The sequence below is a fragment of the Symphalangus syndactylus genome, chromosome 14, assembly GCF_028878055.3.
Source record: "Symphalangus syndactylus isolate Jambi chromosome 14, NHGRI_mSymSyn1-v2.1_pri, whole genome shotgun sequence".
In the NCBI taxonomy this organism is placed as follows: domain Eukaryota; kingdom Metazoa; phylum Chordata; class Mammalia; order Primates; family Hylobatidae; genus Symphalangus; species Symphalangus syndactylus.
Window position 1 is genome coordinate 75,394,176 of NC_072436.2, and position 14,641 is coordinate 75,408,816.

A 14,641-nucleotide genomic window follows, 5' to 3' on the forward strand; every position below is an offset into this window, starting at 1 on the left:
TTCCCGCGTGAAGGTCGCGCCAGGAGTCATGCGTACATTCGTCCATTTTGCTCTGGACGCACTGATGTTCCGGCGCGCCGCCGCCTCTAGGCTGTCCGAACGCCTTTCACTGTTTTTCTGTTTACATTTGCGTCTGCACGACCCGGCGGCGCGACCGAGGCCCGAACAGGTGCTGCGAGGCGGGGCGGGGAGCCAGTGCTGAGGGGAGCTCCCCAGGCCGGGTGGTTGAAGACAGCTTCGGTGGGGAGGTGGAGCTCTGGCTGGTAGAGAATGGGAAGGGTGTGGAAAATGAACTGGGAGCTGCTTAGCGACTCTGAGCAGCCTGCTCTGATGGGAAATCGGTGATGGAGTCGGAGGGAAGTGGGAGGCAGCTTGTGGGAGGCCAGGGTGCTCACTCTCTCCCCTGCCAGCATGAGACCTAGTAACTTTCATACATCTCTATCTATCTGTTTTGCAGAGATGGGGTTTTGCTGTGTTGCCCAGGCTGGGCTTGAACTCCTGGACTCAGAGGATCCTCCCGCCTCGGCCTCCCAAAGTGCTGGAATTACAGGCGTGAGCCACTGCATCCCATCCCCTAGGAGCTTAATGACACTGCCCTTTAGCTTTTACTGCTTAGCAGAATCCGGAGGCATAGAGGAACTACCACCAGGCTGGCATGGGGAAGGGGCCCTCCCTTCTGATGATTTTCTCTCAGCAGCACTTTCAGCAATCTGGCTTCCACTGAATATCTCCCCAATTCATAAAACAGGCGTCTGTAAATGTCAACCCCAGCTGGGTGCAGGGTACAAATTTTTTCCTGCAGAGCTCTTGAGTCCCAGGTAGTTTAGGAGACGAGGACTTGTTTGGTTTTCCCAGACCTGTCAGGACATCTCAGAGGTTTTGTCTAACCCAGGGGCCACAAACTTTTGACGACAGCAGCAGCCAGCCCACAGATGGTTTTATTTGGGCATCCCATAGTTTTCTTTGTTTGCTTTTGTTTTTTAATAAGAATTTGAATCCCACCAACACCACTGGTCCATTAAGTAACAGCCAGCCTTCACACTTTTGCTGCCTACTTGAAGGCATTTGTGTTTGTGACCCTTGATCTTTTCTATACACAGAAGACCTCCAGTGGAGTCACCTAATCCCACAGCCAAGTCACCCCTGCTGGACAGAGAATTGTACGAAGTCCAAACAGGCCTACATATCCTGTATGGTTTCCTCATCTATAAAGAGAGGGGATAGGATGAAGGAGTCCCAAGGTTCCTTTTGGTTCTGATGTTCTGTAATTTTGTGTTGTGAGCAGCTTTTGTTTTTGCCTGATGGGAAAACTTTCCTTTGGGGAATTGTCTGCAGTCCCCTGGGTCAGATGGTTCTTTAGCACCACACTTCTCTGGTCTCCCAAGGCAGGATGGGTGTGGAGAAGGGGAGGTGTGGAACCCAGGCCTGGCCAACTATAGTCTCCCTCCTCTTGTTTTCAGATTTCCCCAGGGATGCGCACATGACCAAACCTGAGATGATCTGAGCCCTTGTCGGTGATTTTAGAGAATGAGGCTGGGAGAAAGAGGCTCTTTTCTTTGGTGTTTCTGAGCATGGGAAAAGTAGGCCTAGAGCTGTCTGTAGTTGTACTCCTTGCACCAGCAATGCTGGAGAACCAGGCCTGGAAATGTTAGGAACCAGCTAAGCCATCCTGCTTCGGTACTCTGATTAGGATGCGTACCAGCTCCTTTGGTGGTGACATGAATTATTTTTCAACTCTTCTCATTCAAGATTCAAGTTTTGGGAGGGACCATTTACTTGGCCTAGTCTAGGTTGTGTGCCTGTGTTCTAATTGCCAATAGGCAAAGAGAGTTCTGGTTTCTACTGTGGCTTTTAGTCTGGGAGGCCTAGCCTCATACCAAGACTCAGTGTGTGGGGGCCTCCCCTCAAATAAGAAGAATGAGACGCTGGGTTGCCAAAAGTTGCTTCACTATAGTCCGTCTCTTAGGCTGCCCAACATTCACAGAAGTGCTTTCAAAGGTAAATGAAAATGCTGCCATCCAACAAAATGGGAGCATCTCTCCTATAACAAAATTTACCTATCCCTTCCCCAAAGCAGGGCATCTCAAAGTCTCCTCATTTACTGTATTTGGCCCAAGTCCAACTTCTGTAGGTGATGTTCCATTCTTCCTTTCAGTTTCATCATCATCCCATCCCATCGTTGTAATGTGTAGACTAAATTGTAAAGTTAAGCATCACTGATAGACTTTAGATACAATTGTGAAGAGAAAGGAAATGAAAGAAAAGGACAATAGCTAAAAACTCCATTTATATATAATACAGCAAGAAGGGAAATACTGTTAGAGGTTACAATCCTCATTTTTGTAACTGGTAATGAAGCTTTATTGTCATTTACAATTTTCCTTGTCCGCTACCCATTCCAGGTCCCTCTTTCCTTCACGCAACCCCTCAGCTGTCCAGGATTCTTTGCCTGGTTGGGTTAAGCAAGCTTTTGTTCTTGAGGAGGTCGCCTGTAGGTGGGTTGTCTGTAGTTTGTCTGTAGGTGGTACAGTACATTGCCATCAACTTGTGCCCTGGCATGAGAGTGATGAGGTGCCTCAGGAGACCTCCTGGGTTCTATTACTGCTTCTCTTGTCTCAGTGGCATAACAGCAACCCCACTTCCTCCTGAGAGTCAAGATCAGTCACCAAACAACATGTGATCTGTGGCATGAGGAGACCACATCAATTTCAGTTTCCAGTTAATAGGAACCATTGTTGTAGGTTCTGGTGAAAGCATTGTACTAAAATATCTAAACCAGCTGGTTTGAGGAAAAGCAAAGTATAAATTTTGAGGAGAATCATTAGGTATGATTTGAGAAGTGCCACACCCATTGTTACCAGCAATGATATTCTGCTGTGGAGGAAACTATTGGTCATTGGTTCAGAGTTTTGTCTCCCAGTGGGCACTTGAACTAATTTTTTTTTTTTTTAATTAAAAATTTTAGCCAGCTGGTGGTTTCTTGCTTGGTGGCCGGGAGCCAGATTCCATTCTGGGCAGGAGCAAGGCGCAGCCAGTGGGAATGTAGGAGAGGCCAGGTGTGTGTTTTGGGACTTTCGGAGCAGCAGCCTGGGAACTAGCAGAGAAGATTCCATCTTCCAGAGGTTGCCACTGTCTGCCAACTCACTTGTCTCCATCCACAGTCATATTTTAAAAATACATAGTGACACTCTAGCTGTCAGGTTCTTCATGGGGAATGTGACTGAAGTCTGACATCATTCCTATTGCCATGAAATCTGAAACTTTGTGTCATTCTCACTGACAATTGCCTTGGAGTTTGACAAACTCTTTCCCCAGTGATATTGACAGGTTGTTTTGTTTTTGTTTTTGTTTTGTTTTTTTTGAGACAGTGTCTCACTCTGTCACCGAGCTGGGGCTGGAGTGCAGTAGCACGATGTTGGCCCGCTGCAACCTCCACCTCCCAGGTTCAAGGGATTCTCCTGCTTCAGCCTCCTGAGTAGCTGGGATTACAGACACCCACCACCATGCCTGGCTAATTTTTGTATTTTTAGAAGAGATGGTTTCATCATGTTGGTAAGGCTGGTCTTGAACTCCTGACCTCAGTTGATCCACCTGCCTTGGTCTCCCAAATTGCTGGGATTACAGGTGTGAGCCACCACACCTGGTCAGATCCAAGGTATTTTGAACTAAACAGAACAGCAACCCACATCCATATAAAGTAACTATAAGAAAAAAATAAAAAACCGTTTTAACTAATAAAAATTCTTCCCACTAACCACAATTCCATCCAACAGCCAAAAAGCAGAGGAAAACTAACATAGTACTCTTCATATGAATTAAATATCATTTAGTAAGCAGCTGCAGCTATAAAGAATACCAAAAATCAGACATTAAAAAACTCAAAATAGAAATGGACACAAAGCAGAAAACTATAAAATGAGAACTGACTAAATTCAGGAAAGAAGTAGAAGAAAAAGCCAAAATAATCTTGAGATATGGAAACTAAATTACATTGTGTCCACGGGAAAATAGGTTAGCCTAAAAATTCAAGAAGGAACATTGATAAATTTAAAACAGCCAAAAGAACCTAAAACAAATTTGGAAAAGAAGGAAAAATATTAGAAAAAATGTGAGAGATATAGAAGATCGACAGACGTTAACATATGCATCATTGAAGTCTCCAAAGAAAAGAAACATAACAATGAAACAAAGTTATAACTGAAGATAGTTTTCTGGATATAAAATAAAACATGAATTTTTGGGACCAAAGGTACCTTGAGAAAAACTGACCCAGTATCATTAGCCTCAGTGAAATGCAAATCAAAACCACAATTATAGCCACTAGGATGGCTATAATAAAAAAGGTAACGTGTTGATGAAGATGTGGAGAAATTGGAACTCTCATACGTGGCTGGTAAGAATGTCAAATGGAGGCTGGACACAGTGGTTCACACCTGTAATTCCAACTCTTTGGGAGGCTAACATGGTAGGATCGCTAGGGCCCAGTAAGTCAAGGTTGCAGTGAGCTGTGATCAGGCCACTGCAGTCCAGCCTGAGCAACAGGGCGAGACCTTGTCTCAAAAGAAAGGAAAAGAAAAAACTATGTCAAATAATACAGCTGCTTTGGAAAGCAGTCTGGAAATTTCTCAAAAGATTAAGCATAAAGTTATCATTTGACCCAGCAGTTCCACTCATATATATATATATATATATATATATATATATATATCTTGCATATATATATGTATATATATATGCAAGATAAATTAAAACGTATGTTCATACAAAAACTTGTACATGATTGGTTATTGCAGCATTATTCACAAGACCCAAAAAGTGGAAACAACCCAAATACTCATCAACTGATGAATGGGTAAGTAAAATACAGTATATCCATAATATGGAATGTTAAAATGGCAGTAAAATCAATGCTACAGAATGCAGATGAACATTTTTATACAGTATGGGTGAACCGTGAAAACATGCCAAGTGAAAGAAGCCAGTCACAGAAGACCACATGGATGATTCCATTCGTATGACACATCCAGAATAGGCAAATCTATGGAGATGGAAGATTAGCAGTTACCGAGGGCTGTAAGAGTTGAGGGGAATGGGAAATAACACTAATGGGTAACAGTTTCTTTTAGGGGTAATGAACTAAATTTGATTGTTCTAAAATTGACTGTGATGTTGCTTGCACAACTCTGTGAATAAACTAAAACCATGGAACTGTGTGCTGTAAATGGGTGAACTGTATGGTAGGGAAATTAGATCTCAATAAAGCTGTTTTTTTTTTAAAAAAAGATATAGAAGTCAACTTGAAGGACTTTTTTTTTTTTTTTTTTTTTTGAGACAGAGTCTTGCTCTTTCTTCCAGGCTGGAGTGCAGTGGCATGATCTCAGCTGACTGCAACCTCTGCCTCCCAGGTTCAAGTGATTCTCCTGCCTCAGTCTGCTGAGTTATAGGTGCTTGCCACCACACCCGGCTAATTTTTTATTTTTATTTTTTCCAGTAGAGACAGGGTTTCATCATGTTGGCCAGGCTAGTCTCAAACTCTTGACCTCTGGTGATCCACCTGCCTCAGCCTCCCAAAATGCTGGGATTACAGGCATGAGCTACCACACCTGGCCTTGAAGGACTTTTTCATTGGCCAAATTTGGGACAGTCTGCAAATAAAAAATAATGTTAATTACTATTTAATTACATTTTAAGTATAATTGTATTTAAGTATATTTGAGATAATTATATACTTAAATGTATAATTAACTTCAATATAATTAGGTATATAGTTAAGTATATATGCTTAATATATGATTATATTTAAAATGTTTATATATTAAATATATTAACAAGTATATTAATATATAGTACTATATAATAAATACATTTAACAATATATAAATATATAATAAATATGTTAAATGTTAATGTAAAATAAATATTTGTAATCTATAATTATAATTGGTTATAATATAATAATTTTTTGAAAATCATGGTCCATAGTCAATCTCGAACAAAACATAAGAAAACAGAGAGAAAAAGAAAAGCTCATCTTTACAGAGTGATAACTGTAAGAGGAATGTTAGATTAGACAATTACCCTTTTGGAAACTCAAATGTAATAATTAACCAATTAACCAAGATAAGGATTACTAATGAATGCTAAAACTATTGGGAAAAAAGTTTCTGGGAACAAGTTATTCACACAGACTCCCAAGTATTGCCCCACTGATTATTTACTAATTACAAAAGGGAAATTATGCATTTATAATGGAATGATCAAGCAGTTACCACCATAACCAAGTGATCAAACATCACCAATAATGGGACTACCAGACATGTGCCTCCTAAGTAGAATTTTTCCAAAAATATTTAACCTAACTTCCTGCTTACAGGAAATACAGTAGATACTGGTATAAGATGAACATCATTAGGAAGTAATCATCTCCAGAATATGGGATATTATGTAGCTGCACTAGACCAGTTTGGTTGAACTTTTATGTAACAAAAGTTATGAGTTGTTTTTCAGTTGCTAATGGAGCCTCAGGTCATGTAACCTGAGCAGGCCCAGATGAACCAAGTGTGTAGCCACAGCGGGGAACCTAAGTGCTCAGAGAAGCAGGGACTGAATTAGGAAGTTGACATTGAATGGCTGGATCTACAATGCAATCAGATTGAGCTCTGGCATCACTCATTAGCAGGATCCAGTGAGATCATGGCATTACCTCATTGCAAGATGCAGTCAGATCATGCCTCATTACCCTATGCTTATAAAACCCGACACAGCCTGGAGCTCAGGGAGGCATTGCTTTGGGAGCTGTCTATACCCAGTGTTCTTTTTACTAGTTGAAAGTAATAAAATCCTCTTGTTAAATCCTCCTTGGTTGTGGCCATTGGGTTGTCACCAAGTGACCTAGCCCACCTGTTGTGTAGGCAACAGTTATACAAAACAATTGGCCTGAACTCTTCAAAAATGTCAACAGTATGGAAAAAAATACCTAGAAATAAATGGTATTGGAAGGAATTGTTCTAGATTAAAAGAGACTAAATAGATAATAACCAAAAACAATACAGGAAACTTGAGTGGATACTGGAGCAGGAAAAAAAAAAGAGCTATAAAAGGTATTTGGGGGATAACTGGAGAGAGTTGAATTTGGGCTGATATTAGATGATATTATGGCACAATTGTTAAATTTGAGGGGAGGTGATGGCATCGTGGTTATGTAGAAAAATATTTTTATTCTTAGGAGATACATGCCGAAGTAATTAGAGGTGAAATGTTATAATATCTTTGTATTAGTCTGTTTTCACATGCTGATAAAGACATACCTGAGACTGGGTAATTTACAAAAGAAAGAAGTTTAATGGACTTACAGTTCCACGTGGCTGGGGAGGCCTCACAATCATGGTGGAAGGTGAAAGGCATGTCTCACATGGCAGCAGACAAGAGGAGAGAACTTGTGCAGGGGAACTCCCCTCTTTAAAACCATCAGATCTTGTGAGACGTATTCACTACCACAAGAACAGCATGGGAAAAACCTGCCCCCATGATTCAATTACCTCCCACAGGTTCTTCCCACAACATGTGGGAATTCAAGATGAGATTTGGGTGGGGACAGAGCCAAACCATATCAATCTTTAACTTAATTTTGGTTGTTTAACAAACAAAACTGTATATCTGTATTTGTAGCTATCTATGTATCTAAGGGGGAGCACGTGCAAATGTGATAAAATGTTAGTAATTGATGAATCTGTGGTTGGCAGACTCTAAGTTGGCACTCAGTGAATTCTGACCTTCCCTCCTGGAATTCACACCTTGTGTAATCCCTTTCCCTTGAGTAAGGGCTGGGTTTAGAAACTTGCTTCTAGCAAATAGCATGTGGGAGGTTCCTTCCGTAATTGAATTCTCTCTCCATCAATTGCTCAGGTGGAAATGGGCTGCCATGTTGTGAGCTGCCCCATGCGGAAGAGGCTCACATGTGAGGAACTGAGGGAGGCCTCCAGAAAACAGCCAGTGAAGAACTGAAACCCTCAGTCCAATAGCCTGTGAGGAACTGAATCCTGCTGACAACCATATGAATGAGCTTGGAAGCAGGTCCTTCCCCAGTGAAGCCTTCATGTGAGACTGCAGCCCACTTGACACTTTGATTTGTAGCCTTGTGACAGACCCCAAGCCAGAAGAGTCAGGTAAGCAGTGCCTGCACTCCTGACCCATGGAAACTGTCATGATAAATGTTTTTTCCCATGAAGCTATGTTTTAGATAATGTTTTGCAGCAATAGATAACCAATTCACTAGGTAAAGGGTGTATCCATTGTAATCTTTCAACTTTTCTGTAGATTTGTGGTTTTACATGCTGACAGTCAGGTGAACACACTGCTGTTGGCACCATGGCCACTGCATACTACATGCTGTCATGCTAACATTTGATGCTGCAGCAGTAAGTTATTTCTCAAATGATTCTGAGTCTCTGGCTCACTAGCAGGATCATGTGCCCAAGCTCCAGCTTCCAAGGTGTGAGGCCAGAAAGTACCTGACCCTCTCAGCTTCCGTAGTGAGAATTGTGGCCCTGTCTCTCAAATAGGGAGGTATTCAGACACTGAGTAGATGAAAAAAAAAAAAAAGGTAGGGGGTGGATAAGAAAAGAGGGAGGAGAAACTGAAAAGAAGAGAAACATCTGCTATACTTTCTTCTACTCCTCTATTCCCAACTGCCCAGAAAGCTCCCCTGCTTAGGAGAGAATCAGATCAGCAGAGTTCCTGATGACCTAGTTTTCATGCTTAGAGACTCATTAGGGTAGCTCAACTACTGACTCTTCCTGTCTCTGTTTTTACCCTCCTGCCAATAACAACCCCCCTCTGTCTGTGTCTCTTTAAAGCCCCAAGAGAGATAATCTGATGGTTTGGCTGGTCACTGTTTAATAGAAGGTGTTCTTGTTGGTCTGGATTTTCACTCTAGGCTACTTGAGAAGGTCTGGATTGGCCAATAGCTTGGATGCCCTTGGGACCAGGCTCTGTCCAATCCGTTTATTTGCCTGCGGGGTGGTAACAAACAGAAACTTCCACAAAGGAGCCCCTAAGACCCCTAAGTCATGGACTTGTACAGGCATTTTGAGGCTTTTATAAGGGGGCAGTGTTAGAAACGCTTGTTCCCCAGTGTTGCAAAGAAATAGCACTTGAGTTGGAGCTCGAACTGGCCTGGGAAGGACCTTACCTAGTGATCCTAACTACTGAAACGGCAGTCTGGACAGCAGAAAAAGGATGGACCCATCACACCTGAGTCAGGAAAGTGCCACCCCCTCCAGAGTCATCAGGGGAAAACCCTACCAAACTAAAGCTAAGAAAAATTTAACTCTCTTTCATCCATTTGATTATGACTTCTTTCCTCGCTCTATTGCTGACCACCTAGTTATTAATGTAACCAAGTCAATTTCGCCTCAAACTATTACATTTGATGCTTGCCTTGTTACACCCTGTGGAGATTTGCCAAGTCAGAGGCAACTCTCCACTTCAGGAAAGTATCTTTATCCTTCCTAGCGCTCTTCAGACTAAAAATCTGTTAACTGGGATAAATTAGTTTGAGAAGAGTTTGATGAAGATTCCAGTATAAACTGGAAATCTTGTCCTCCTAGAGCAGAGCTTCTCTGCCAAAGTTGGTCCAATGCTCTATAAAATATTAAAGAGCAAGGATCGGCTGCCCCAACTAGCACTTGCAGTTTCTTAAAACCATATGTTCATTTTACTAAAGGAGTTACCCCTCCCCATTGTCAGTTAGACCAATGTAATTGGGTACAGATGACCATCCCTGCTCCCCAGAGTTCTTCTATGGTATAGGAGCAGAAGTCTCAGGATCCTTTGAAATGCACTTCATTGCCTTGTCACCTCCTGCACCCCCTTCTCCCTCTCCTAACTTCTCTGCTAACCAAACCTCTTGTTATCTACCCAATGATGAAACCAAAGTAGTTGCTGTAGAGGTTAAAGATTTAAAACAAACTATAGCAATTGAAACAGAGTATCAGGATGCAAATGCTTGGCTGGAATGGATTAAATATTCTGTTCGCACGCTAAACAAAAGCGACTGTTAACGCTTATGCGACAGGCAGACCAGAGACCCAGATTGTCCCCTTTCCAGTTGGGTGGTCCTCTCATGGACTGGGCATGAGCTGTATGGTAGCTCTCTTCCAGAACCCCACAGCCTGGGGCGATAAGTCATGCAAGACTCTTTCACTGCGGTTCCTTGAGGTTAAGAGCCCTGTGGGTCAGCCCCTGAGGGCCATGCTGCCGCCAGCCCCTGATGTTAACTTCACCTCGCGCCTTTCTCTGCGGGGAGATGGGGGTGGAGGGTGGAGTTAGCATTCCTTGAAGACTTAACAGGGTGCAGGGAAACCAAGCCTTTTCAAGAGCTTACCAATCAGTCTGCCCTTGTTCATCTCCAAGCAGATGTGTGGTGGTATTGCATGCAACTATTGCTGGGTACTCTGCTCTGCCAAGTAATTAGAGCAGCACTTGTGCCCTAGTCCAACTGGCCATCCCTTTTACCCTAGCATTCCGTCAACACGAAAAAAAAAAAAGAGAAAAGCGTAAAAAAAAGAAGTGCCTCACATGGGTCCTTTGACTCCCATATTTATATAAATGCTATTAGACCTCCACAAGGAGTACCAGATGAATTTAAAGCCCGAGATCAAATAGCTGCAGAATTTAAGTCAATATTTTGATGGTGACAATTAATAAGAACATAGATTAGATAAATTACATTTATTAAAACCAACAGCGGTTTATTAACTACATTAGAGATGCTGTTAAAGGAATAGGTGAGCAATTAGGGGCTACTAGCCAGATGGCTTGGGAAAGTAGAAGAGCCTTAGACATGATATTAGCAGAAAGAGGAGGAGTTTGCGTCATGATTAAAACTCAAGGTTGTACCTTCATCCCAAACACCACCGCCCCTGATGGAATTATAACAAAGGCATTGCAAGGTCTAACTGCTCTGTCCAGTGAGTTAGCCAAAAACCCAGGGGTAAATGATCCCTTTACAAGGTGGCTAGAAAAATGGTTTGGTAAATGGAAAGGAATCATAGCCTCAATTCTTACTTCTCTTGCAGCTGTAGTAGGTGTACTCATTCTTGTTGGGTGTTGTGTCATACCAAGCATCCATGGGCCGGTGTACAGACTCATACAGGCAGCACTTACTAAAACCTCCCTTAATTCTCCTCCACCTTATTCAGAGAAGCTTTTTCTTTTAGGGAATCAAGCAGAACAACTAAGCCAAGACATGTTAAGGAAGTTTGAAGAGAAAGAACTATAAAAATTCAAGAAGGGGGATTGTTAAATATAGTGAACCCCAAGTTTCTCTTCAAAGAATCAGTATGTCAGTATGTTCAGCTCTCTTATTCTTTGATTCTCAATTTTAAAGTTTAACTTCCTGGTTCTCTTCACCCCTTTGCTTCTAGTTTCAGTAAACAACTTTCCCGCCAGTCCTAATCAGTAGTTCACATCTGTTCCCCTGCTCACCTGCTCCATCCTGACTCATCCCAGTCACCTGCTTTGACCTGAGTCACCCCTGGTCACCTGCTGTGACCTAAGTCACCTTTAGTTACCTGTTCCTAACCGTCCTTCCTGCCACACTACTCACCCTGCCACTCTGGCTCATACCCCTGGTCTCTTTAAAATAGCCAATCAGAATTAGCTTAGACTGTACGGTCCAACCCTAGCCAATAGGGGAACAACACAGCAGTAGCGGCTACCTGCCTCAGGAATAAGAACTCCTTCCCCTTCCCTGTCCGGGTGTGCTGTCGCCATTACTCTATTTGCGAGTTACACCCTTCTGTAGAAGTAAAAATTGCCTTGCTGAGAAAATTAAATTTATGTTTGAGTGCTGTTTCTTTGTGGCACCGGGGAACAAGCATTTCCATAGAGGAAAGAACTTGGCTGGGACCTTACCCTCCTGTCTCGCTGATGGAATGAGACATGTGCAGAGGAAGCTGACTTGGGATAAAGACAATGAGTTGATTTGGGGCATGAAAGTGAAAGTGAGATTCCCAGGTGGTGCTGTCTTTTGTCTTTTTTATTTTTATTTTTTGAGAAGGAGTCTTGCTCTGTCACCGAGGCTGGAGAGCAGTGGTGCCATCTCAGTTAACTGCAGTCTCCACCTATAGGGTTCAAGTGATTCTCCTGCCTCAGCCTCCCGAGTAGCTGAGACTACAGGCGAGCACCACTACACCCAGCTAATTTTTTGTATTTTTAGTAGAGACTGGGTTTCACTGTGTTAGCCAGGATGGTCTCGATCTCCTGACCTCGTGATCTGCCAGCCTCGGCCTCCCAAAGTGCTGGGATTACAGGCATGAGCACCACGCCCGGCCCTGCCTTTTGTCTTGTTGGAGACGTGGAGCTCAAGTTAGGACGTCAGGGATGGAGATGAAGATGGGATGGTCGATCATATAGAGGTAATGCTTAAAGCTACAGACAGGGAGATTTCCATAGGCATGGAAGTGTAAAGCTGGAAAAGCCAAGGGCAGTTGCCGTAACACTATTCCTTCAACTATTTTCAACAGAACTTTGGAAATTTGCATCTGGAATGAGTAGGTGAAGTTGAATTAGATTTGCCAACTGTATGGTTCAGGCTGCATCAACATCTATGTGCAACCCACAGACTTCATGTCCAACATTCACATCTTATGACATTGTCTCATTGTTAAGCATCTTGAGGTAGGATAACTTTCTGAGCTACAAATGTGGAATTTCCCCTTGTATTTTCCTGCTTTTCCTCCTCAGGCAGGCTTCGTTTTACTTTCCTCAGGAGCTGGCAGGCTGAAGGCAGAAATTGCCTGCAAAACACTTCTTTTCCTGGCTTTGTTTTCAAAAGCCTAAGTCCCCTGAAGTGTCTGAGTGTACAGTGTACTGGAGGGAGAGGAGACAGGAAGTGGCTCTGATGGAAACCCTAGCAGGCAGTGGTGGATTTCCCCCAGGGTAAAAGATTGCTCCAAGCCAGGGGAGGGGTCCAGGGTCCTGCAATAGCTGGGACCTGTGCCCTGCCCTCTGTCAGCATCCCAGGGGAGTGGCCAGATCTCAGAGAGGAACAGTTACAGGGCTCCCAGCCTCACCAGATATCCATATGTCCCAAGGGTGCTGCGAAGGCTAGTGGGCTGTTAGAACTGAGGGAACCAGATAAATTGGGCCCTGGTGGCCTTGACAGTGACTAGTAATGATCTATAACTGTAGGGTCTTCCTAGGACCTTGAAGGACGGCCTGAAGTAGAAAATCCTGTTGGGTTTGGAGTAGAAATTAAGTTGGTTTAAATTTATTATTATTATTATTTGTTTTTCTTGTTTCCTTTTTTTTTTTGAGGCAGAGTTTCGCTCTCTTGCCCAGGCTGGAGTGCAGTGGTGCAATCTCTGCTCACTACAGCCTCTGCCTCCTGGGTTCAAGCAATTCTCCTGCATCAGCCTCCTGAGTAGCTGGGATTACAGGTGCATGCCACCACACCTGGCTAATTTTTGTATTTTTAGTAGAGATGGGGTTTCACCATGTTGGTCAGGCTGGTCTCAAACTCCTGACCTTGTGATCCGCCCACCTCGGCCTCCCAAAGTGCTGGGATTACAGGCGTGAGCCACCACGCCCGACCTTATTATTTGTTTTGTTTAGAGAGGGGTCTTCCTCTATCCCAGGCTGGAGTGCAGTGGCATGATGATAGCTCACTTCAGCTTCAAACTCCTGGGCTCAAGTGATCCTTCTGCCTTAGCTTAGGACTACAGGTGCACGCCACCATGCCTGGCTATTATAATTTAATTTAATTTAATTTTTTTTGTAGAGATGGGGTCTTACTATGTTGCCCAGGCTGATCTTAGACTTCTGGCCTCAAGCAATCCGCCCTCCTTGGCCTCCCACAGCCCTGGGATTACAGATGGGAGCTACCATTCCCGGCCTCATAATGGAAATTTAAAAATTTTGTAAGGAATAGCTATACTACATCAATAATACTGCCTGACCATCTTTGTACATATAACTTTTTTATATACAGGAATTTTTTTGAAAGATAGATTCACAGAAGTAGAATTACTGATTGAAAGGATATAGACATTTTTAAGCATCTTGATACATGTGGCTTAAATGCCACATGTATGGCCTAAATTGATTGAGTCTTTTCAGATTTGGATTTTAAAACTAGAACCCTCTCTTCAGTAGGGTGGGATGGAGGAAACACTGGAAACCTCGTAGGAAGCAATTGCAATATTTCATATGAAATGCAAGGAAGGGCCAGACTGAGATTATGGCCATGGGGAGAGAGAAAGGGACAAAATCCCATATCAGTCAGGAGGTGCTATCAATAACCTATCTCTGCATATGGGTGAAGCAGTGAAGGGGAGGCAACAATCAAGATCCCCTTACTAATTTCCAGTTGAAAATCGAGTAGATGAAAATCCTGTCAACTAAGAGGCAATGTGGCTTGGTGGGAAATGCCTGTGTTTTGGATCTAACTGACCAAGTTCAAATTCCAACTGTCCCAACTAATTAGCTGTGTGGCCTTGGGCAGGTTGTTAAAACTCTCTGAGCCCATATGCCTAGATTTCCTTATTTGTGAAATGAGGATTGTAGCGTTTATGCCTACCAAACAACTGTAAGGATTAAATGTGAATTTTTTTTTTTTTTTTGAGACAGTCTCACTCTG

At 42.9% G+C, this 14,641-nt stretch overlaps 1 long non-coding RNA gene across 2 annotated transcripts in view; it reads left to right on the top strand.

Annotated features, from left to right (window-relative positions):
* The first annotated feature begins 4,735 nt into the window (after positions 1 to 4,735).
* The window catches only part of LOC129462197 (uncharacterized), a 57,837-nt gene continuing 47,931 nt past the window's right edge, over positions 4,736 to 14,641 (top strand). For both annotated transcript variants that reach the window (XR_008650792.2, XR_010115702.1), the window contains exons 1-2: positions 4,736 to 4,852; positions 7,906 to 8,165. This is a non-coding gene — a long non-coding RNA (uncharacterized lncRNA). The remainder of the gene's footprint in view (positions 4,853 to 7,905; positions 8,166 to 14,641) is intronic.